Source organism: Mauremys reevesii, linkage group 12 (genome assembly GCF_016161935.1).
Source record: "Mauremys reevesii isolate NIE-2019 linkage group 12, ASM1616193v1, whole genome shotgun sequence".
Taxonomy (NCBI): Eukaryota; Metazoa; Chordata; order Testudines; family Geoemydidae; genus Mauremys; species Mauremys reevesii.
Genome location: NC_052634.1, coordinates 27,806,338 through 27,830,701, shown reverse-complemented (window position 1 = coordinate 27,830,701; position 24,364 = coordinate 27,806,338). Strand labels below are relative to the sequence as shown.

At 50.5% G+C, this 24,364-nt stretch overlaps 1 protein-coding gene and 6 non-coding genes across 7 annotated transcripts in view; 6 read left to right on the top strand and 1 right to left on the bottom strand.

Annotated features, from left to right (window-relative positions):
* LOC120375373 (zinc finger protein 850-like) overlaps positions 1-24,364 on the bottom strand; it is a 477,476-nt gene that overhangs the window by 114,395 nt on the left and 338,717 nt on the right. The window lies entirely within an intron of this gene.
* Positions 311-382, top strand: TRNAE-UUC. Its single transcript has one exon. It is a non-coding gene; the product is annotated as a tRNA-Glu (tRNA).
* On the top strand, positions 1,610-1,681 carry TRNAA-UGC. Its single transcript has one exon. It is a non-coding gene; the product is annotated as a tRNA-Ala (tRNA).
* TRNAK-CUU lies at positions 14,549-14,621 on the top strand. Its single transcript has one exon. It is a non-coding gene; the product is annotated as a tRNA-Lys (tRNA).
* Positions 15,274-15,345, top strand: TRNAE-UUC. Its single transcript has one exon. It is a non-coding gene; the product is annotated as a tRNA-Glu (tRNA).
* TRNAL-CAA lies at positions 19,265-19,373 on the top strand. The gene is made up of 2 exons: positions 19,265-19,302; positions 19,328-19,373. It is a non-coding gene; the product is annotated as a tRNA-Leu (tRNA).
* Positions 20,841-20,919, top strand: TRNAK-CUU. Its single transcript has one exon. It is a non-coding gene; the product is annotated as a tRNA-Lys (tRNA).

The window sequence follows — 24,364 nt, the reverse complement described above, 5'->3', positions numbered from 1 at the left end:
TCCTATCAGCTCAGTCCTTCCCACAAGAGCGGGTTGCTGAGAGGTTTGCGATGGGGTAAATTAAGGCAGAGGAGGATTGTTCCTCATGGGGGTTTTTTTTGTGTGGCTCTGTGATCCTGCTGGAGGAAGCATCATTTGAGTTTGTTTCAGTGACTTGGGTTGGGCTGAGGTTGTGACCCTGAGCACAGGGGTTCCTGCACTCTCTGCTCTTAGCCCCTCAGGGAATGGACAATGAAGCAGTTTCAGAAAATGGATAGAAAGTAGCCTAAGAACGTGTAGTATAAGTGAGAAGAACAACACCACCATCACCTCTCTGGTGGTCTAGTGGTTAGGATTTAGCACTTTCACTGCTAAGGCCTGGGTTCAATTCCCAGTCAGGGAAAAGTGACTTTAAACCAAAAAACCTTCAGTTATTCTTCACTTGCAGTGTAAACAAATCCCTAGTATTCTCCTGATTCTCCCAGTGTCTCCATGGCAGGGCTGGCTCCAGACACCAGCACAGCAAGCAGGTGCCTGGGGTGGGCAATGGAAAGAGGAGGCTTCAGGGGCAGTTTGGCCCTCTCAGAGCAAAGGAACTTACCACCAAAAGCAGCAGAGGTAGAGCTGCAGTTGATTGTAGCTTTTTTATTTATTTTTCAGCTTGAGGTGGCAAAAACACTGAAACTAGCCCTGCTCCAGGGAAGACAATTTGTTAAATCCCAGATGAGTGCAGTTCTATCAGTTCTCAGCCTGAGTCCTTAGGTCTTAATCCTGAGGCTATTATCCCATCATGGGGCCATTTCCTGCCTCTCTTTCATACAGAAGCACAATTTTCCTTGCAGAGACACAGGAACAGCAAGATCTTTCTCTGTCCCTTGTGCAAAGCAGGGGGCCAAATTCCATGGAAACAATGGACAAGCAGGAGGCTCTGGGCACATCCAGCCCTGGCCGTGAGATGTTCCCTCCCCTCTTTCTTTATGCCCCTGTTGTTATTTCATGGATTGTCTGGGATGGGGGAAAGCTGAGTTCACTCCAGGTGGAGGGGAAAAAGGACCCTGAAAATCTCAGGACCCAACCCCTGCTACCAGGATCACCGAGGTGCTGGGGATTTGAGTAGGAAAGAGACTGTGTGAATTGTCAAGGTGGGGAATGAATAACAATCTACAACTAGATCCACCTCATTAACCACCAACACAGGCTAATCCTGCTGCCGATAGAAGGGAAACTGGGAGCGATTCTTTGCTGCTCAGCCATGGAAACAGTGACCCAATTGCACCACAGTGAATGTGCTGGGGAAAGCTGGACTTCACAGGCAGGTGGAAACACCTGGAGCTCCCCACCCCACTGCTGCCACCAGGGTCAGGTGCTGAGAGACTCACAGTGCCCCTCCCCTCCCATTACCTTCCAGCAGGGGGTGGCAGCACCCCCCACCCAATGCAGGGGAGAGGGCACCCACTCTCTCTGCCCCACACATCAAATCTGGCCCTGCTGCAAAGTGACCCCTAAGAACCAGCAGCCTCCAGGACAGCAGGTTTGGCCCTCAGAGCAGGGAATGTGTCCCCCATGCTGCTCTTAGGCCACTGGATGCTCTGGGAATAGGACAGCTCTGAGTGTAACCTCCAACCCATCTGGGGATGTAGCTCAGTGGTAGAGCACATGCTTTGCATGTATGAGGCCCTGGGTTCAATCCCCAACATCTGCAAGCTCTTTTTTTCACCCTGCTGCTTTGCTCATGCCCAGCTGGCATGTGGCCCAGCAGTCTCCCTGCAGGAGTTTTAATCCTGCTCAGTGAGGGGCAAGTGCCAATTGCATGGAAGGTCTGGGGCAGTTTCTGCCCCTAAGTCACCTCAGTACATGTAAGATTCCCACCGGCTGTGCTGCTTGGGACAAGGGTAGATGAGAAGGGCAAATCCTCCAGCACTGGAGGGAAAGGTCCCATCTGCACAGACTGAGAGGCCAGGAAACAGAGGGGCAGTCAGTGCTCAGGGAGGAGAGAGGTCAGTGATTTACACCCACCAGGGGACACTCTCTTTCTGAGGCGAGTGCAGCTTGCTTGGGATGGTGCTGACGATGGATAGAAAAAAGGCTGGAGTCAATGACAGATGAGACCACAGAAGGGGAAGGGGAATGGCAGCCCCACAGAAGGTCCTGGGTGCTCAGATGCCCCAGTTATTGCACCCTGGCCTGTCACAGAGAGAGAAAAGACCCAGCGGGACCCAGCCCCCCTACAGTGATCCCATGGACAAGAACCTGGCTCGGAGTGGGGTGAAGGTTCCCGCTGGGCAAAGGGGAGCTGAAATCCCTCAGTGTCCTGGAGTTTAAGCAATGGAAGCTTCAAACCCTGCATGGGTGGGGGCTGAGGTGCATCAGCAGAAGGTTGGGCTGGACGGGGCAGCAGGTTTGTATAATTTTTGGTGGTGCCCAGAATGGGACCAAGTCCTGCCCCACCCCACCCCACCCCCACACAGGGCCAGCTTTAGGCCGATTCTCCCGATTCCCCTGAATTGGGCCCCACCCCTAAGAGGGCCCCTTGCCCAAGCCCTGGTACTGCGTACTGGCAAGAGCTGGTGCGCTGTACCAGGGTGGCCCAGCTTCCCCAGGGGGCAATTTAAAGGGCCTGGGGCTCCCAGCAGGGGCTGGGATAGGGCTGGGGTAGGGCTGTGGGGCGCTGGGGGCTATTTAAAAAGTCCAGGGTTCCCATTGCTTCTACCGCCCCGGCCCTTTAAATAGCCCCCAGAGCCCCGCCGCTTCCCCAGGGCTCCCACAGCTATTTAAAGGGCCGGGGCAGTGGAAATGGGAGCCCTGGGCCATTTAAATAGCCCCCAAGCCCCGGGCTGCTGCTGCTACCCCGGTGCTGAGGGAGGGAGGAGGGGGCACTTACCGTACAGGGTGGGCTGTACCCTCTGTACCTGCACCCCCTGCCTGCAGCCAGCCCCTGCTGCACCCCCTGCCCTGCCTCCAGCCCCTCACCCCCTGCCCTGCCTGCCCCAGCCCCTGCCTCCAGCCAGCCCCACACCCCCTGCCTGCACCAGCCCATCTCCAGCCAGCCCTGCACCCCCTGCCCTGCCTCCAGCCCCTCACCCCCTGCCCTGCCTGCCCCAGCCCCTGCCTCCAGCCAGCCCCACACCCCCTGCCTGCAGCCAGCCCATCTCCAGCCAGCTCTGCACCTCCTGCTCACAGCCAGTCCCTGCTGCACACCCTGCCTGCACCAGCCCTGCACCCCCTGCAGCCAGCCCTGCACCCCGTGCCCTGTCTCCAGCCAACCCCTGTCGTACCCCCTGCGGCCCTGCCTGAAGCCAGCCAGCTCCCCACACCCCCCTGCCCGCACCAGCCCTACACCACCGGCCCCGCACCTCCTGCCCTATCTCCAGCCAACCCCTGCTGCACCCCCCTGCCTGAAGCCAGCCAGTCCCGCACACCCCATCTCCAGCCCTGACAATCCCTGCCGCATGCCCCTGCGGCCCTGCCTGAAGCCAGCCAGCCCCACACACCCCTGCCTGCACCAGCCCTACACCACCGGCCCCGCACCCCCTGCCCTGTCTCCAGCCAACCCCTGCTGCACCCCCCTGCCTGAAGCCAGCCAGTCCCACACACCCCATCTCCAGCCAGCCCCGAACCCCTTGCCCTGCCTGCAGCCAGACCCTACTTCCAGTCAGCCCCTGCCCTGCCTCCAGCCAGCCCCATGTCCACTGGTGCCCTGCAGTTCCCAGGGCAGTAACCCTGCACACCTGCTTCAATGAGGGGGGCAGGGAGCAGCTGGAACCCACACATGTGCACACCCTAGGGTGACCAGACAGCAAGTGTGAAAAATCGGGACGGGGGTGGGGGTTATTAGGATCCTATATAAGAAAAAGTCCCAAAAATTGGGACTGTCCCTATAAAATCAGGACATCTGGTCACCCTAGCACAGCCCCAGGGAGTGGCAAGGACCCACACATGTAAAACGGAATTCGTTTCTGGTTCAGGCCCATCTTTTTAAAAAAGAACTTTAGGTAGGGTTAACATACATCTGTATTTCCTCCTGGGAAAATACGGACGCATGGTAACGCTATTGGTACAAAAAATACATACTGTGACACATCCCTTAAATGAGAACTTTTTATAGGGAACCGGTTCCTAAGAAATGAAAGTCTTATAAATTTTTAGTTATCCCTGCCAGGGCCCGGCTGAAAATGACTGCCCAGAGTTCGAGAACTGTCCCTGTTCTCATTGGACAGATGGGGAGAAGCCTGAAGTACAAAGAAGGGAAGTGACCTTCCCAAGGGCCTACACAGCAAGGTGGTGGCAGAGCCAGAAAGAGAAGCCAACAGTCCTGACTCCTGTTCTAATGGACAAAAAAAAAAAACCCAGAGAAAAGGATAGAGCCCAGGAATCGAGATGGTGGGGAAATTTCATTGAAACCATTTCTGTCAGAAAATCCCCTTCAGACTAAACCAGTTTGTTTCTCGAAATCAAAACAAGTGAGATGAAAGTTCTTTGCAAAAATATTTTGTTGCAAAACAAAAGCATCTCCTGTTTGTCACAGTGTGTTAAATTGTCTCGTCGCACACAAAGAGGAGACACTTAGATCTCAAACATTAGATAAGATGCTTCAGTCTGAGCTAAGTAATTGCTGCTCTTAACAATTTCAAAATAAAAAAATACAAATCAAATAGACTATTTCAGCTATTCTATTATGTCATAATCTGCTCTGAGTAAACGTGATAGGACACCGCATATTATGCACTATTCCTAGTGACACTCTCCAATGGATCCCCACCCACCGTGAGGTAGGTAGGAGAGGATCATTATTATCCCTACTTGAAAGAGGAAGAAGCTAAGGCTGAGAAAGGAGAATTGACTTGTCTTAAGTCACACGGCCAGCCAGTGGCAGAGTTGGGAATAGGACCCAAGAGCCCTGATTTTCAAACTAACCATCGGATCTTGAATTTCAGACACTGAATGACCTGAATAAAGTGCTTTCAGATGAGCTCCAGACCAACAACAGTGCACAATAAATATTCAGCAAGTATTTGAGGAGAACTGCAATGTTAGAGAGAATCATGAACTGCTCAGAGACAATTAATTCAGAGAAGCAGCAAAATCCATCAAACATATGACTGGTTATGACTTATTTCCTTGGGCTTAAAAGAGAACAACAAGGACCTGAGTCTCCTGTCAATAACCCCCTGCTCAGCCAATCAGGGTAGAGACTGAGGACGGGAGGCTGAGGGTTCTCGCCCAAAGGATGGCCCAGGTCACTGGTGGGGATCACTGCCCAAGCACTATTTCAGCCCCACATTTTTGGGTGGACCTCCCAGAGTGGGAGCTGCAGAGCATTCCCCTGAGACACATACGCACACCCCTCCTGGTGTTGGGAGGGGAACAGGAGAAAGGACAAAAGAAGCAAGAGACAAAGAGAAAGGAGGGAGGGATGGATGGATGGAGGAAAAGGTGAAACAGAAAGGACAAACCCTAATGACCCCAGTGATTCTAAGGGACAAAATCCCAGGTGCGGAATAAAATTCTGCCTTCTTAAGTTCGTGTTTTCCATGCCTAGAATTCAACTGTCACCAGATGGATCAGACTGAACAGGTTTCAAACCTCGAGGAGGCTTCAACCTTCTAAACAGGGATGGCTGTTTTCTAGTAAAATCAGGAAAAGGGAAGGAGAAAACTCGAAAAAGCTTCCTCCTGGCACTCACGTCCGTGAACCCGAATACTCTCTCAGTCCTCAAAGAGAGACCTGGAGAAGGAGACTTGCTGAAGCAAAGCCACAGGGGTCTCTGAGGTTTCCCTGGCCCCTCGCCCCTGTCCTGCCTGGCTGATGTCAGCATCTCTCTGTGAGGTCACCACCTCCCCACCACCTTTGACCAATAGCCTGAGGTCCTGCAAAAAGCCTTTGTGATGTCACTGCCACACCCCTCCCTTGCTGTGCCAATGTCCTGCCCCTGCACATGCACTTTGGAGGTTTGAGCTACTCCCTGTGGATCACCCCACTCAAGGAGCGTTTGTTCTAGGAAGCAAGCCGGCTAGACAGGAAAACATCAGAAACAGTTCCCAATGCTACACTCAGTTTTTCAGAAATTAATTGACTTTATGGCCAGAAGAGACCATTAGAGCATCTAATCTGACCCCCTGCATATCACAGGCCTCCTGTATGACACCAGAGCTACTTTTGGGGCAAACACATTCCAGAAAGGCATCTAGTCTTCATTAAATGACATCAGGAGATGGAGAATCCACCACTTTCCTTGGTAGCTTGTTCCTGAGGTGAATCATCCTCACTGTTGAATATTTGTGCCTTTTTGTAATATGAATTTGTCTCTTTTCACCTTCCAGCCACTGGGTCTTGTTATGCCTTTCTCTCCTCAATTAAAAAGCCCTTTAATACCCAATCATTTGTCTCCATTAAGGCCCTTCAACACTTCAATGAAGTCACCTTTCAATCTTCTTTTCATAAGCTAAACAGGTTGAGCTCGTTCAATAGCTCACTAGACGGCATTTTTCTCCAGCCCTGAGAACACTTTGTGGCTCTTTGGTCATCAGACTCCTGAACTGCAGCTGGATGTGGTTCTTCTTCTTCTGCACAACATAGCCCTGGAGAAGAGGGATCTGCAAATGTACATTCGTATGATACCTTTGTTTAACTGATGAAAACATAAACTAGACACTTAGAGGATTGGAATTGATTTCAGCGGATGGACAGCTTTGCTAGGTTTTTGTGCATTTGGACAGCAAAATATTGAGTGTTTACATTGTTATCAAGCACTCCTGTATAGTGGAGCTCCTGAACAGAATGGAGAATGGAAATGAAAATGTTTAACTTTTTAAAAAAAAAGAAAGAAGGTTATAAGACAACACGGGGGTTTGAACTGAGGACTATTTGAACTGCAGTCAAGCACTCTAACACTGAGCAATATCCCCATGACAACAGGAGTATGGAATCATGATGTCCAGCACTTTGCAGGACAGACCCTGCTTCATCGAGCTCCTTTGCCATTCCCAGACCACAGGTGGTTTTAAAAATGGGGTTTGATTAAACTTCTTAAATGTGGTAAACACCACAGCTTGCACACCCACCGATATAGCTTCTCCCACTGACATAGCTGCCACCTCTTGGGAAGTGGATTAACTGCACCCCCAGGAAAACTCTCTCCCATCAGCATAGAGCAGTGGTTCTCAAACTGTGGGGCAAGACCCCAAAGTGGGTCATAACCCTGTTTTAATGGCGTCGCCAGGGCTGGCATTAGACTTGTTGGTGCCTGGGGCTGAAACCAAAAGTCTGAGCCCCACCACCCAGGGCTGAATCCCTCAAGCTCTGGTTTTGCCCTCCCCCAACTGGGGCAGGGCTCAGGCTTTGTCTCCTCTGCCTGTGCTCAGTGTAGAGGGGCTTGGTGCGTCTTTCTAGGGTCATGTAGTAAGTTTTTTGGTTTTTTTTTTTTGGCAAAAAGGGGTTGTAGTGAAAGGAAGTTTGAGGAACCCTGGCATAGAGCCTCTGAGTATGTCTAGACTTGGCTCCCTGTGGCAGATCAGACATTGGAAGTACAGCCATGGAGACACCACACCCCAGCCTGGCCTAGCAGGCAAGAATCAAATCTCCACAGACAAGTGGCTGTTGTTTTCTAACCCATCTCCCTAAGCCCTCAGTCACCACCACTTAACAAAGGGGCTTTTCTACACGATGGTTCTGGTCTCACTGAAGGGTCATTTCCAATTGTTTGCTCAGACCAGCATTAGGGAAAATGGTGCCCTGGGCAAAGCTTGTACTTTGGCACTTCCCCATTGCCTCTGGACGATCCCCACTCCCCCTTTACTGCTAGCTCCTGCACTCCCAACCCTTGCACCTCCTTCACCCCTAACTCCTGCCCCCTCCTGTGCCCCCTTTGCCCTTAATTCCCTGGGCCACCACCCATTGCTCCTCTCCTGCAGCCCCTTCACATGGCTCCAGTGCTGGGGGCCCCGCACTTGTTCTCCCTTTCCCTGGGCTTTGGCATCACTAGCCCCTGCTTAGCGAGTAGGGTTCAGTGGTCCCCAAAATGTGGGGCATGACTCTTAGGGGGACACAGAGGAACATTCATGGAGTCAATGAAATCAATTGAGCTTCTTCAGTTTCTCGCTGCAGATATTTCCCTTGTCTTTAAAGGCAAAAATCCTGATCTTTCCAATGGGAGCTGCTGCTTCAATGTTCAGTTTGGGGAGGGATTTGGCTGCACTCAGAGATCTGCCCGCGGGTTACAATCTGCGATCCGAAGGGCCGAACGCAAACAGCGTTTAGATGGGACCGTTAGTGCCGCCCCCGTGTGGCCAAAGACTAGAACTGACCAGCAGAGTTTACAGCTGGAGCCTGGGACGCTCCTGAACGAACTGGGCACGAAGCCTCTCACGTGGGACCCTCGCTGTGCAGCAGGAGGCGGAGGGAAGCTGATTGTCAGGGCTCAGGGCAGCTCCCTGCCATGCTGAGCCGGTGTCTGTGCTAAACTCGGCATCAATCAGGTGATTCTGGGAAGTTCGGGGTCCCCGGGCTCCCACAGGAGGGTGAAGCAGGTCACCCCTGGAGCAGATTAAAGCTGCAGGTTGACAGTGGGGCTGCTGCCCCTGTGAACAGCTGCTGTAGCACCACCTGGGCAGGACAGAGAGAGCCAGTTATACCCCCCCTCCAGCCTGTATCGGGGGATGGGAGCACTCACACCCTGGGGACCCACCCACCAGAGATCTACGGGGGGGAGAGTGGCACCCACACACCCAGGATGTTGTAGGGGGGGACAAGGGCATCCACACTCCGGGATCCTCTGCAGAGGGACGGACACCCACACATCCAGGATTCTGTACGCGGGGGGAGAGGTACCCGGACACCTGGGCGGGGAAAGGGGGCACCGAAACATCCAGGATCTTACCTAGCAGGACAGCGGCGCCTGCAGCTCGACATGAGACGGGGGCAGGGGGAGCAGAAGCATTTCCCAGTTCCAGGCTGTCCCCATCTGGCCAAGGCACAGAGCTCACAAGCAGAGTTTAAAGTTCCAGCTGCCAGGCTGAGAAACAAGCCAGGCTCCATGGCTGGTACCTGTGATCCCAGCTCCTGGGGAGACTGAGGCCAGTGGATCGCTTGAGCTCAGGAGTTCTGGGCTGCAGGGGGCTGTGCCGATCGGGTGTCCGCACTAAGTTCAGCATCAATATGGTGATCCCGGGGGAGTTTGGGGTCTCCAGGTTGCCTAAGGAGGGGTGAACTGGCCCAGGTTGGAAACAGAGCAGGTCAAATCTCCTGTGCTGATCAGTAGTGGGATCGCACCTGTGAATAGCCCCTGCAGTGTAGCCTGGGCAAGACAGTGAGACACAGTCTCTTTTTAGACACACACACACACACCCCGCAGAGCCTGGAAGGGGGGATGGGAGCACTGACATGATGGGGAGTCTGACTTGGGGGGAGGGATGCCCCCCTGCAACACGGATCTTGAAAAGGGGAACAGAGACACCCACAGATCCTGGATGGGGGCAGGCAGGGGAAACCACACACGGGAGCTAGTTCATGGGGTGGGGGACAGAGACACCCACCAGAGATCCTGGATGGGAGCACCCACATGATGGGGATCTTGAACTGGGAGGAGGGAAGCACCATGTACCAGAGGTTCTGAAGGGGGAACAGGGACACCCACACACCAGGTGTCTTGCAGCAAGAGCTGCGGTCTTCATTTACACAGAGCAGTGATGGGGAATTAACCACGTCCCTTGCGGAGCTTGTTCCACTAGATGATTAGCCTCATTGCCAGGGCGGCTTCAGGAAGTGCGGGGCCCAATTTGAACAGTTTCGATGGGGCCCCGGCAGGGATGACTAAAACAAAAAAACACTTAAAAAAAACCCCTTTCATTTCTTCCATGTATTATTTACTTTCCATGACTATATAAATAATAACAAAATTATCTATTACATACATTGCATCATATATTAATTAGCTGATTTGCACTTTCATATCAGGAAAATAATTTGTTTTGATAGTTGTACAACTGATTTTCTTCACTAATGTTTATTTTATTAAAATTTATAAAACATTTCCTTATTAATATAAAATTGCCCCCTTCTTCCCCCCCCCCAGCGCCGCCCGGCCCCGTGGAAACAAACCCTCCTTCCCCAGCTCCGCCCCGTCGAAACAAGGTTCGGTGGGGGCAGGAAGAAACTGCACATGGGGTGACCAGATCACAGCAGTAAAATAGGACCTGCCCCCTCCCTGCTGGGCCCCACCATCACACCCCTCTTCACCCCCTAGCTCCCCGCTGGCTTGCTGCGTCCCTCCTAGTCAGTCCCCACCCACCACTCGCCTCCTTTCACCTTCTCCCTCGCCTGCCAGAAACCCCCATGCCCGCCCATAGGCGACAGGTTTGTATAATTTTTGGTGGGGCCCAAAATGGTGGTGCCCCCCCGCTCCCACCCTGTAAGCCGATATAAAATGAAGCTACAACGCGTCAGTGCCACAAGATTACAAGGGTCAATTAAAAGTGGAAAGTCAGAAGCGGCACTTGCCTACTTCAATATACGGTATTATATTTTGTTGCACCTGTTGTGACAAAGTGGGAATGTTCTTAATGTTTTCTCTGAATACTGTGTGGGTGCCTCAGTTTCCCCTGCAAGATGCCAACTGAAGGTGTTGGGGACAAAGAGATCAGGTGGCCTCCTTGTCCAGAAGAGACACAGAGGCCAGAGGAGGGAGTGTCAGTTTGGAGCTGGCTGGGGAAATGGGGAGAGACCCAGAACTTGGTTCTGGGCTCCCCACCCCACAAGATGGGCCTGACTGAGGGGTCCTGTTTTCTGTACCAACAAGCTCTGTTTAAACTGTGTTCCCGTCATCTAATAAACCTTCTGTTTTACTGTCTGGCTGAGAGTCACGTCTGACTGTGGAGTTGGGGGTGCAGGGACCTCTGGTTGCCCCAGGACCTGCCTGGGCAGACTCGCTGCGTAAGGCGCACAGTGTGGAAGGGCTGAATGCTTCGAGGTCAGACCCAGGAAGGTGTAAGCTTCCTGCACTGGAGACAGTCTGCTCCGATGAAAGCTCCCCCAGAGTCCTGACTGGCTTTGTATGGAGTTGTTCCAAAGCATCCCAGCATCCCCTTCCACACCGTGCGCTTCCCGGAAGTCTGCACAGGCACTGACACTCCCTCCTCTGGCCTTTGTCTCTTTTCCAGGCATTAGGAGGCCACCCGATCTCTCTGTTCTCCAACACCTTCAGTTGGCACCTTGCAGGAGAGCGGCCCAGGCCATCAGTATCCAGGAGACAGGGTTTCAGCCATTCTCTGTGCAGACGGCATCACACTAGCACTCTAGGGCTCTACAACAATCACACCCCCTTATCCCACCATCTAGATCCTTGAGAAATGCACAGGGGAAACTGAGGCACCCACACTGTATTCAGAGAAAACATTAAGAACAGCCCCACTTTGTAACACCTGTATACAACTAGTTATACACTTTAAAGGGGTGTAAAATAGTCAAGTATTGTGCTAAACAAAATGATACTCCAAACTGACCACCAAATTTAAGTTACATGTTTTTCCCCTCAGGTGTGGGCTCTGGGGTTGAGGGGTTCACAGTGCAGGAGGGTGCTCAGGGCTGGGGGTGCAGGGACTGGGGTGGGGCAGGGCTGGGGATAAGGAACTTGGGATGCAGACAGGCTGCCCCAGGGCTAGGGCCAGAGAGGACCCCCCTCCCTGTTACCGGCAGCCGCAAGCTCCAGAGGAGGGACCCATCGTCCCCACCTCCCGCAGCACACTCACTCTGCGCCACAGTCACTGCACATGCTCCTAGGGACTCTCTCAGGTCCAGAAAGCCCACTCGCCTTCCCTGTGGTGGGTACCGGGTGTCACGGAGTCCCTGGGCGATGCTCTGGAACTGCTCCCCACCAAGCCAGGCAGGACTTTGGGAGCCTCCTCTCCTCGGAGCAGACTTTTCTGGGCAAGAAGCTCACACGGCTTCACCTTCCTGGGTCTCTCCTTGGAGCATTCAGCATCCTCTGCCCCTCTGTGCGCTTCCCACAGCGAGCCCGCCCAGGTGGGGTCCTGGGAAGCCAGAGGGTCCTGCCCCACTTTGCAGTCAGACGTGACTCTCAGCCAGCCAGTAACACAGAGATTTATTCGATGACAGGAACAGGGTGTAAAACAGAGCTTGTAGGTACAGTGAACCGGACCCCTAGGCCGGGTCCATTCTGGGGGCAGTGAGCCAGACCCCCCTTGTCTGCACTTCACGCCTGGTCCCCAGCCAGCTCCAGACTCCCAAACCCCTCCAGCCCCACTCCTCTCTGCTCACCTGATCTCTTTGTCTCCAACACCTTCAGCTGGCACCTTTGCAGGGGAGGGGCTCAGGCCATCAGTTGCCTGGAGACAGGGTTTCGGCCATTCTCTGTGCAGACACCATCACACTGGCCCTCTAGGGCTTTACAACAATCACACCCCCTTATCCCACCATCTAGAGCCTTAAGAAATGCATTGGGGAAACTGAGGCACACAGACAGTATTCAGAGAAAACATTAAGCACATTCCCACTTCGTAACACCTGTATACGACCAGTTACATACTTTGAAGGGGTGTAAAATAGTCAAGTATCGTGCTAAACAAAATGATACCCCAAACTGACCACCAAATTTAAGTTGCATGTTTTTCCCCTCGGGTGAGGGTTCTGGGGTGGGGCTGGGGATGAGAGGTTCACAGTGCAGGAGTGTGCTCGGTGCTGGGAGTGCAGGCTTTGGGGTGGGGCAGGGCTGAGGATGAGGAACTTGGGGTGCAGACAGGCTGCCCCAGGGCTAGGGCCAGAGAGGACTCCCCATCACCACCACTGGCAGCAGCAAGCTCCAGGGGAGGGACCCCTCCTCTGCCCCTCTGCCCCCACAGCACACTCACTCTGCACCACAGTCACTGCACATGCTCGTAGGGCCCCTCTCAGGTCCAGAAAGCTCACTCACCTCCTCTATGATGGGTACTGGATGGGGGGGGTTGCCATCACAGGTGGCCTTCCATGTTGCTGCCCCTCACCATAACTTCACTGTGGATGTGGGATGGGGCTGTCCCTTCCCCAGCATGGGGCAGGGGCAGGGGCAGGGGCGGGGGCGGAATCATAGGGTCAAACACTCACAGAAGCCCCAGCAGCTGCTAAGGTGAGTGATGTCCGTCTCCTGGCCGGAAGTCCCCTTCGTGTCTCCTCCAGGTAGCGGGAGAGGAGGGCTGCCAAAAACGGCAGGGTCCCCTCCCTCCTGAGGTGCTACAGCAGCTAGCACTGCTCTTATGCTGTAGCCCTTAGGCGGCGGCAGCAGCAGCAGCAAGGGAGAGAGACGCGCGCTGCGCACTCTTTACGTTCAGGCAGGGAAGCTCCGGGGTGGAGGGGGGGAAGATGCGATTTCTGGGGGATTGTTCCAAAGCTGCAATACTTTGTGTTCAAACATCTACCAGCTTCCTTGGTGAAAAATAACACCAGGTTTCTTTGCAATATACAAGAAAGAAGGAGTTCTTCTCGAGTGATTGCTCATATGCATTCCAGTTAGGTGTGCGCACGCCGTGTGCACGTTCGTCGGAAGATTTTTACCCAAGCAACACTCGGTGGGTCAGATGGGTGCCCCCTGGAGTGGCGCCGCTATAGCGCCAGATATATACCACTGCTGACCCACCCGCTCCTCAGTTCCTTCTTACTGCCCGTGTCGATCGTTGGAACAGTGGAGCGCGGCTTAGCTGACCTCCACTTCCCTAGCTACTCGTAGTTTCTCTCGTTAATTCTTGTATATATAGTTCAGATTTATATAGTTGTAGTTAACTTTATTCGTTTGTAGTATAGTTAGTGTATATAGTTCATACTATATATATGAATGGGTCACAACCTTAGCCCAACCGAAGGCACTGAAACAAACTCAAATGATGCTTCAGCTTTCTCCCTCAGCATCACAAGACCAACACAAAGAAAACTCCCGAGGAACGGGGCTCTGAGCATTGCCAGGTTGTGAGTTCCGTGCCCTCAGGAAGCAGCCAAAATGCTCGAACCCCCACCCGCTTCTCTTGGACCGCTGGCAACATGGTGTTTGCACAGGAGCCGCAAGCCCGTCTTTCCTGTCTTTGTCTATCCCGGCCCCTTCCCCCCAAATGCTTTCATCGGACGCTGGAGGGACCTAAGGACCTGCAGGTTCCCGCACCCACCTCCTAAAGCAAACAGTCCTTCCCTTCTCTGACATTCCTGGAGCCGCACATCCTTGGAAGAGTTTTACCCCAGGGGGTTCTGATTCCCTGCGAAAAGATGTGTCTGGCGGCCGGCGGGGAACTGTCTTCTCTGCCCCCTCTTTGGGCGCTGTGAAGCTTTTTCTGAGAAACAGCACCTCCTCCTGGTGGGAGAATCCTAAATTCCACCCTCCCACCCAGGTTTCTCTGAGCAGCTGCTAGATGATTTTCCCACTTCTCTGGTCTAGACACCAGCATCTAACTAGCCTTGGAACGGGCCCTGTTTGCTAGCTGGAGAGCGAAGGAACCAGGAAAGAAGGCAAATGTCAGGAAACGAATCTCAGCACGCAAAGAAACTTCCTTCGCTCTTCTTTTGCACTGTCTGTGCCTTTGCTACCCCTTGAGGCCTAGCCCGACTAGCTCAGTCGGTAGAGCATGAGACTCTTAATCTCAAGGTCATGGGTTCAAGCCCCACGTTGGGCATTTCATCTTGCACTCTTCGACATCACTCTCTCCCTTAGAGTCTCAGAGCATAACGGAATCCACTCTTTGTCCTCTCAACCAGCTGTGGCGGTCTCGGACCTTTAGTACATCATGAAGACAAGACACATTGACAATTCCATGGTCCTAAGAGAGTTGAGTCTCTTCTAGCCCAGGCAAGAGAGGGAAAAAATAACCTTTCAGAAGCTGATTGCCCCCCTCCCCCTGAGCAGCCATCTAGAGCTTCTCTACTTATTTCTATATCTTCGCCAGCACTCAGTAGTTCAGATAACTGCTTCTTTCTCAAATCCTCCACCAGCCCTCTTCATTGGGATGGAGATTGCTTAAGGCTGACGATTCCACCACATCTTATTCATCCCTCATACATTTCTGTAAGTCCATGGAGAGTAAAACAAGATAGCAACAAAACTGTTTTTTTTTTAAAAAAAGACATGGCCTCAATGTATAACAATACTGGAAATTGTCTTAATATGTTTTCTGTTTCTTTTTCATATCAGTGCTAAAAATAGGAAGGGAACCGTAAGGAAACGAAGAGCTCAGAGCTTGTGTTAACCTCCTTTGAAGACGAACGAATGGCCTCAGTTGGACAGAAAGTAGGCCTAGAAAGTTATGCCCAACCCCCCCAACTGTCATCTCCCTCGTGGTCTAGTGGTTAGGATTTGGCGCTTTCACCGCCATGGCCCGGGTTCGATTCCCGGTCAGGGAGTTATCCTCTTCAACAAAAGTCTACCTCGCCTTCCTTGCTTGGAGTTCAACCAGAAGAATGCAACTTCCTGGCCTCCTTCAGAATGCTCGGAAACTCTTTAGAGGCCATGGGGAAAGCAAAGCTTCCAACTACTACAATATGGCTATCTGCCCCTTAAAGCCCAGCCTCTGCACCCTTTTACACAAATACACTTACTTGTGCAAACAATTTAGTTTTTCCTTCTTACCGAGCCTAACCTACATTAGAACAACATTGCACTTTGACCCAAGATCTTTTTCTTTTCTTTTCACTTTTCTTGGTGAAACCAAACCAAACCAAACAATCATTTTGGGTCCACCAAAATATTTCACTAAATATAATATTCATCCAAAAACCTTTCACCCAGCGCTATATACAAGTCTTTGGAAGTAACACCCCGGAGAAAGATCATTAAGCTTTTCCATTCCTAAGATCTAGCCGCTGAAGGCTTCTGAGCATGGGCTATGGGCCTTTCACCTCTAGGCCAGTGGTTACCCTCTTGCTCAGGTGGCTACTGATGAAAGGCAACGTGGTTTAGTGGCAGATCCATTTCAGCCTCCCCCTTCCAATGTCTACAGGAGGGTGTTTGTTTCGCAGTGCATCTAAGAATCAAATCAATTCTCTTGAAACCTCAACCTGGAATCAAGGTGATTGTAGGTCAAGGAAGGAAGGTTTTGTTCATCCTGTTCTAGTAAATGCTCAAAGTTGCGATGCTTCTTGGAGCTTCCAGACACATTGGCCAGAATTTTCAGAAGGTCTCACACCCACCGCTAGGGCCAGATTTGCAGAAGAACTAGGCTCCCAGTTAGGCACTAAAATCTTTAGCCAGATTGTCAAAAAGGCTCAACCTATTTTTCCAAAAGATGAGTTATTTTGGAAAAAGCTTGTAAAGATTGTGGGTGCTGGTTACTTGTCTATGTGGCCCACACTGCTGGAGTTGGAGGTTCACCATTGTTTTCTCAGAATGCGGTGTCCGTAGTCTGCCTCAGTTCTGGTGTCCATCTTTATTCTCCTAATAAATCAGCAGGAGACTAAAACAACATCGGACTCACAGGGCTCCCGGAAACCTGCCAATTTGGCTCACGGTGAAGGTGTATACAAATCATCTGTGCTGTAGAAGGGCTCTGGGAGTTGAAAGAGTTGTGAATTTAACCCTCTAGGTTTCGGGCCTAATCTGAAACTGTTTCAAAACCAATTCCTTAAATAGACCATAGTTTGAAGCATCAGCAATAGGCAGCTTACTGAATATATCCAGAGCTTTCCCAGCCAATTTGGCAACCAAAGTTGTCATCTTCCCTTTCCCGAATAAGCACTTTGTCTGTCCTCCGGGCAACACGCTTAAAAATCACTACCAGTGTCTCAAAGCAATCAGCTGTGCACATATCCTGCTCGACTACGCCACTGTGATGGGTTCGGTCACAGAGATCCCTTGGGACTGAAATTACTTCGAGCCCGTTTTCCTGCCAGCTTGGGACTCCAGAACCCTGCCTTGTTGAGCCAGACACCCTAGCCTGCTGCAACACAGACCCAGGCTCTGGGCCACACCCCAAAGCTGCAGACTTTAACTCAAAACAGCTCAGCACCTGTCTCCAGCACCCAGCTCCCAGTGGGATCCAAAACCCCAAATAAATCCCTTGTACTCTCTATAAAGCTTATACAGGGTAAATTCCTAAATTCTTCACCCTCTAGATCACTGATAGAGAGAGATGCACAGCTGTTTGCTCCCCCAGGGATTAATCACTTCCTCTGGGTTTATTAATAAACAAAAGTCATTTTTATTAAGGTTAAAAAGTAGGAGTGAAGTGATTTCAAGTAATAACAGACAGAACAAAGGAAGTCACCAAGCAAACTAAAACAAAACACGCAAGCCTAAGCCTAATACATTAAGAAACTGATTCCAGGGAATAGCTCACCCTCAGAGGTGTTCCAATCAGCTTCTTTCACAGACTAGACTCCTGCCTAGTCTGGGCCCAATCCTTTCCCCTGCTTCGGTCTTTGTTACTTCCAGCAGACATCTTAGGTTTTCTCATGACTGGCAGGGGTTTTCTCATGACTGGCAGCCCCTTTGTCCTGCTTCACCCCCTTTTATAGCTTTGGCATAAGGCGGAATCTTTTGTCTCTCTGGGTCCTCACCCTTCCTTCTAAACGGAAAAATACCAGATTTAAGATGGATTCCACTATCGTGGTCTCTGTAAGACCCCCTAGTTTCCATTCTTGCTGGGTTGGCCCACACGTACACAGGAAGGTTTGCAGGTCAATAAACCATTTACAACCAATTGTCAATGGGAGCCGTCAAGGTTTTAAACCACCATTAGTGGCCCACGCTTTGCACAATTACAATAGGACCTCAGAGTTAGACTTCATATTTCCAGCTTCAGAGACAAGAATGAGACATGCATACAAATAGGAGGCATATATTCAGTAGGTTAAAACCTTTGTTATGATACCTTACAAGAGACCTTTTGAATCAAACATATTCCACTTACATCATACTCACACTTATAAGCATCTTTTCATAAAACGTATGGAGTGCAACGTCACCGGGTGCCCTACCTACCCTGCTTTCGCTGCTTCCTGATGGCACAGAATTGACAACAAAAGAGCCAGGCTAGGAGGCTTCTAAAACCGAGAGAGCTGTTCTATCGCGTCCACATCCTCTCAGGAGGTGTCAAACCCCTCTCTCCGTTTCCATCCCCAAATCCTATCAGCTCAATGAGTTTTGTCCTGGAAGAGCCTCGAGGGAGGCAGAAGAAGCGGAGAGGATTGCGTTGGGGGTAAATAAAACAGAGACGAGTTGTTCCTCTTGGGATTTTGGTGTGTTTCCCTGGTGATCCTGACGGAGGAACGGGAAGCATAATTCCATTTTTTTCAATGCCTCGGATTGGGTTCAGCTGGTGAACTCTCTGCTCTTGTTCTCACAGGGGAATGGAGACTGGACCGGTTTCCCAATTTGGACAGAAAGTGGCTTGCCAAAGCCGAGGAGAGCCTGCTTCCTGCCTGCACCGAGTTGACAAACTGGGGAAGCCAAAGCTGAGAGACCCCGTAGACGAAGTCAGAGTGCTATCCGCTCACATGGAGGGGGAGCACAAGCCCTGCCTGGGTTTCTCTGCCCAAATTATAATCAGTTGAGTGATTTTCCTGGACGAGCCTCTAGGTAGGCAGAAAAAGAAGTGAAGAGCGTTGCGATGGGGTAAATGAAAGCCGAGGACTCTTCCTCTTGAGATGTCTTTGTCTTGCTCTTGTGATTCTGATGGATGAACCTAAAGCGTCATTTGAGCGTGTTTCAGTGCTTTTCCTCGGGCTCAGGTTGTGATGCTGAGCACAGGGGTTCCTTCACTCTCTCTGCTTGGACCCTCTGTAATGGGGAACGGACCAGCTTTCGAAAGAGCCTAGTGGAGCTGAACGAAAACAGCAGTAAACATCCAGGTTCACCCTAGATTAATCTTTTGTCCCCAATTTTCTTGGGGAAACAAAACAAAAACAAGGTTTTCTTAAGAACTCAACACCCATTCAGGCTCCAAACTCTTTTGCAAGATTTCCAGAAGGGCTCAACACCCTGAGTGCTGAGCTAGTTTGGGAAAAAAACCCAAACAAGGCCGGTACCGATTGTGAGTGCTGGCTGCTTGACTCTGTGGCCCACCGTGCGGGAGTTTGAGGTTCTCATTAAGCTAAGTGTCTCTATTCTGCCTCTGTCCTAGTGTCCATCTAATAAGTGAGGGGGGAGATTAGAACACCTCAGAAGGCACAGGGTTGTAGGAAACCTGAAACTTTAGATGAGGGTGATGGTGTCTAAAACCAGATGTGATGTAGGTGTTGAACGAGAGATGCTGTCTTGGCCTCCTTGAGCGGCTCATACAATATTGAAGAAAAGGAGGGTTGAGAGAGCTGCTTTTGCCCCAGCGTCAGGATGGCCGAGTGGTCTAAGGCGCCAGACTCAAGGCTCTGTCTTTCCCACAACTGGGGCTTCTGGTCTCCTGCAGGAGGCGTGGGTTCAAATCCCACTCCTGACACAACCTCTTGATTCCACCTCAAGGGGTGGCCTGGTTTCAATTGCCCTTGTAACATATTGGAAGAGCCCTTGTTTAGGAGCTTTCTTAGAGTAGCGGCAAGAGAAGTTAGAGGAATCGTAAATACCTTCGGAATCCATGCGCTCAAGGCACCTAGTTGGGTAAATTCAGTTTATTCCCCACCAGAAAGTTGGCATTGCTTGATCTTGGGCAGGTATGGATGTCAAACATATACAGGTGGAGGAAGAAGGAGCAGTACAGTAGACACTGATAAAGGGAAGGTAAGACTCTTAGTCTCAGGGTTTGGGCTTGAGCCCTAAACTGGGTGCTCTACGTACTCTGGTTTGGCTGCTTCATGAGGGCACAGAATTGACAACATAGGGAGCAGAGACAGGAGGCAGCTACAACCAAGAGCCCTGTTAGATTGTGTCAACATCCTATCAGGAGGTCTCAAAGCCTCTCTCTCAGTTTGTATCTCAGAAATTCTATCCGCTCCAGGATCTTTCTCCATCAAAGAGCCGCTAGGTAGGCAGAAGAAGAGGTGGAGAGGGTTGCGATGGAGGTAACAAAAGCAGAGAAGAATTGTTCCTCTTGGGATTTTTTGTGTTTCTCTTGTGATCCTGACGGAGGAACCGGAAGCATCATTAGATTTTTTTCTGGCTACTTTCTGTCCAACAGATTAAGTTGGTCCATTGTCCATTCCCCTCAGGGGTTAAGAGCTGGAACCCCTGTGCTCAGGGTCACAACCTTAGCCCAACCGAAGGCACTGAAACAAACTCAAATGATGCTTCAGCTTCCTCCCTCAGCATCACAAGACCAACACAAAGAAAACTCCCGAGGAACGGGGCTCTGAGCATTGCCAGGTTGTGAGTTCCGTGCCCTCAGGAAGCAGCCAAAATGCTCGAACCCCCACCCGCTTCTCTTGGACCGCTGGCAACATGGTGTTTGCACAGGAGCCGCAAGCCCGTCTTTCCTGTCTTTGTCTATCCCGGCCCCTTCCCCCCAAATGCTTTCATCGGACGCTGGAGGGACCTAAGGACCTGCAGGTTCCCGCACCCACCTCCTAAAGCAAACAGTCCTTCCCTTCTCAGACATTCCTGGAGCCACACATCCTTGGAAGAGTTTTACCCCAGGGGGTTCTGATTCCCTGCGAAAAGATGTGTCTGGCGGCCAGCGGGGAACTGTCTTCTCTGCCCCCTCTTTGGGCGCTGAGAAGCTTTTTCTGAGAAACAGCACCTCCTCCTGGTGGGAGAATCCTAAATTCCACCCTCCCACCCAGGTTTCTCTGAGCAGCTGCTAGATGATTTTCCCACTTCTCTGGTCTAGACACCAGCATCTAACTAGCCTTGGAACGGGCCCTGTTTGCTAGCTGGAGAGCGAAGGAACCAGGAAAGAAGGCAAATGTCAGGAAACGAATCTCAGCATGCAAAGAAACTTCCTTCGCTCTTTTGCACTGTCTGTGCCTTTGCTACCCCTTGAGGACTAGCTCAGTCGGTAGAGCATGAGACTCTTAATCTCAGGGTCGTGGGTTCAAGCCCCACATTGGGCGGTTCATCTTGCACTCTTCGACATCACTCTCTCCCTTAGAGTCTCAGAGCATAACGGAATCCACTCTTTGTCCTCTCAACCAGCTGAGGCGGTCTCAGACCTTTAGTACATCATGAAGACAAGACACATTGACAATTCCATGGTCCTAAGAGAGTTGAGTCTCTTCTAGCCCAGGCAAGAGAGGGAAAAAATAACCTTTCAGAAGCTGATTGCCCCCCTCCCCCTGAGCAGCCATCTAGAGCTTCTCTACTTATTTCTATATCTTCGCCAGCGCTCAGTAGTTGAGATAACTGTTTCTTTCTCAAATCCTCCACCAGCCCTCTTCATTGGGATGGAGATTGCTTAAGGCTGACGATTCCACCACATCTTATTCATCCCTCATACATTTCTGTAAGCCCATGGAGAGTAAAACAAGATAGCAACAAAACCGTTTTTTTTTTTAAAAAAAGACATGGCCTCAATGTATAACAATACTGGAAATTGTCTTAATATGTTTTCTGTTTCTTTTTCATATCAGTGCTAAAAATAGGAAGGGAACCGTAAGGAAACGAAGAGCTCAGAGCTTGTGTTAACCTCCTTTGAAGATGAACGAATGGCCTCAGTTGGACAGAAAGTAGGCCTAGAAAGTTATGCCCAACCCCCCCAACTGTCATCTCCCTCGTGGTCTAGTGGTTAGGATTTGGCGCTTTCACCGCCACGGCCCGGGTTTGATTCCTGGTCAGGGAGTTATTCTCTTCAACAAAAGTCTACCTTGCCTTCCTTGCTTGGAGTTCAACCAGAAGAATGCAACTTCCTGGCCTCCTTCAGAATGCTTGGAAACTCTTTAGAGGCCATGGGGAAAGCAAAGCTTCCAACTACTACAATATGGCTATCTGCCCCTTAAAGCCCAGCCTCTGCACCCTTTTACACAAATACACTTACTTGTGCAAACAATTTAGTTTTTCCTTCTTACCGAGCCTAACCTACATTAGAACAACATTGCACTTTGACCCAAGATCTTTTTCTTTTCTTTTCACTTTTCTTGGTGAAACCAAACCAAACCAAACAATCATTTTGGGTCCACCAAAATATTTCACTAAATATAATATTCATCCAAAAACCTTTCACCCAGCGCTATATACAAGTCTTTGGAAGTAACACCCGGAGAAAGATCATTAAGCTTTTCCATTCCTAAGATCTAGCCGCTGAAGGCTTCTGAGCATGGGCTATGGGCCTTTCACCTCTAGGCCAGTGGTTACCCTCTTGCTCAGGTGGCTACTGATGAAAGGCAACGTGGTTTAGTGGCAGATCCATTTCAGCCTCCCCCTTCCAATGTCTACAGGAGGGTGTTTGTTTCGCAGTGCATCTAAGAATCAAATCAATTCTCTTGAAACCTCAACCTGGAATCAAGGTGATTGTAGGTCAAGGAAGGAAGGTTTTGTTCATCCTGTTCTAGTAAATGCTCAAAGTTGCGATGCTTCTTGGAGCTTCCAGACACATTGGCCAGAATTTTCAGAAGGTCTCACACCCACCGCTAGGGCCAGATTTGCAGAAGAACTAGGCTCCCAGTTAGGCACTAAAATCTTTAGCCAGATTGTCAAAAGGCTCAACCTATTTTTCCAAAAGATGAGTTATTTTGGAAAAAGCTTGTAAAGATTGTGGGTGCTGGTTACTTGTCTATGTGGCCCACACTGCTGGAGTTGGAGGTTCACCATTGTTTTCTCAGAATGCGGTGTCCGTAGTCTGCCTCAGTTCTGGTGTCCATCTTTTATTCTCCTAATAAATCAGCAGGGAGACTAAAACAACATCGGACTCACAGGGCTCCCGGAAACCTGCCAATTTGGCTCACGGTGAAGGTGTATAGAAATCATCTGTGCTGTAGAAGGGCTCTGGGAGTTGAAAGAGTTGTGAATTTAACCCTCTAGGTTTCGGGCCTAATCTGAAACTGTTTCAAAACCAATTCCTTAAATAGACCATAGTTTGAAGCATCAGCAATAGGCAGCTTACTGAATATATCCAGAGCTTTCCCAGCCAATTTGGCAACCAAAGTTGTCATCTTCCCTTTCCCGAATAAGCACTTTGTCTGTCCTCCGGGCAACACGCTTAAAAATCACTACCAGTGTCTCAAAGCAATCAGCTGTGCACATATCCTGCTCGACTACGCCACTGTGATGGGTTCGGTCACAGAGATCCCCTTGGGACTGAAATTACTTCCGAGCCCGTTTTCCCTGCCAGCTTGGGACTCCAGAACCCTGCCTTGTTGAGCCAGACTCCCTAGCCTGCTGCAACACAGACCCAGGCTCTGGGCCACACCCCCAAAGCTGCAGACTTTAACTCAAAACAGCTCAGCACCTGTCTCCAGCACCCAGCTCCCAGTGGGATCCAAAACCCCAAATAAATCCCTTGTACTCTCTATAAAGCTTATACAGGGTAAATTCTAAATTCTTCACCCTCTAGATCACTGATAGAGAGATGCACAGCTGTTTGCTCCCCCAGGGATTAATCACTTCCTCTGGGTTTATTAATAAACAAAAGTCATTTTTATTAAGGTTAAAAAGTAGGAGTGAAGTGATTTCAAGTAATAACAGACAGAACAAAGGAAGTCACCAAGCAAACTAAAACAAAACACGCAAGCCTAAGCCTAATACATTAAGAAACTGATTCCAGGGAATAGCTCACCCTCAGAGGTGTTCCAATCAGCTTCTTTCACAGACTAGACTCCTGCCTAGTCTGGGCCCAATCCTTTCCCCTGCTTCGGTCTTTGTTACTTCCAGCAGACATCTTAGGTTTTCTCATGACTGGCAGGGGTTTTCTCATGACTGGCAGCCCCTTTGTCCTGCTTCACCCCCTTTTATAACTTTGGCATAAGGCGGGAATCTTTTGTCTCTCTGGGTCCTCACCCTTCCTTCTAAACGGAAAAATACCAGATTTAAGATGGATTCCACTATCGTGGTCTCTGTAAGACCCCCTAGTTTCCATTCTTGCTGGGTTGGCCCACACGTACACAGGAAGGTTTGCAGGTCAATAAACCATTTACAACCAATTGTCAATGGGAGCCGTCAAGGTTTTAAACCACCATTAGTGGCCCACGCTTTGCACAATTACAATAGGACCTCAGAGTTAGACTTCATATTTCCAGCTTCAGAGACAAGAATGAGACATGCATACAAATAGGAGGCATATATTCAGTAGGTTAGAACCTTTGTTATGATACCTTACAAGAGACCTTTTGAATCAAGTATATTCCACTTACATCATACTCACACTTATAAGCATCTTTTCATAAAACGTATGGAGTGCAACGTCACCGGGTGCCCTACCTACCCTGCTTTCGCTGCTTCCTGATGGCACAGAATTGACAAAAGAGCCAGGCTAGGAGGCTTCTAAAACCGAGAGAGCTGTTCTATCGCGTCCACATCCTCTCAGGAGGTGTCAAACCCCCTCTCTCCGTTTCCATCCCCAAATCC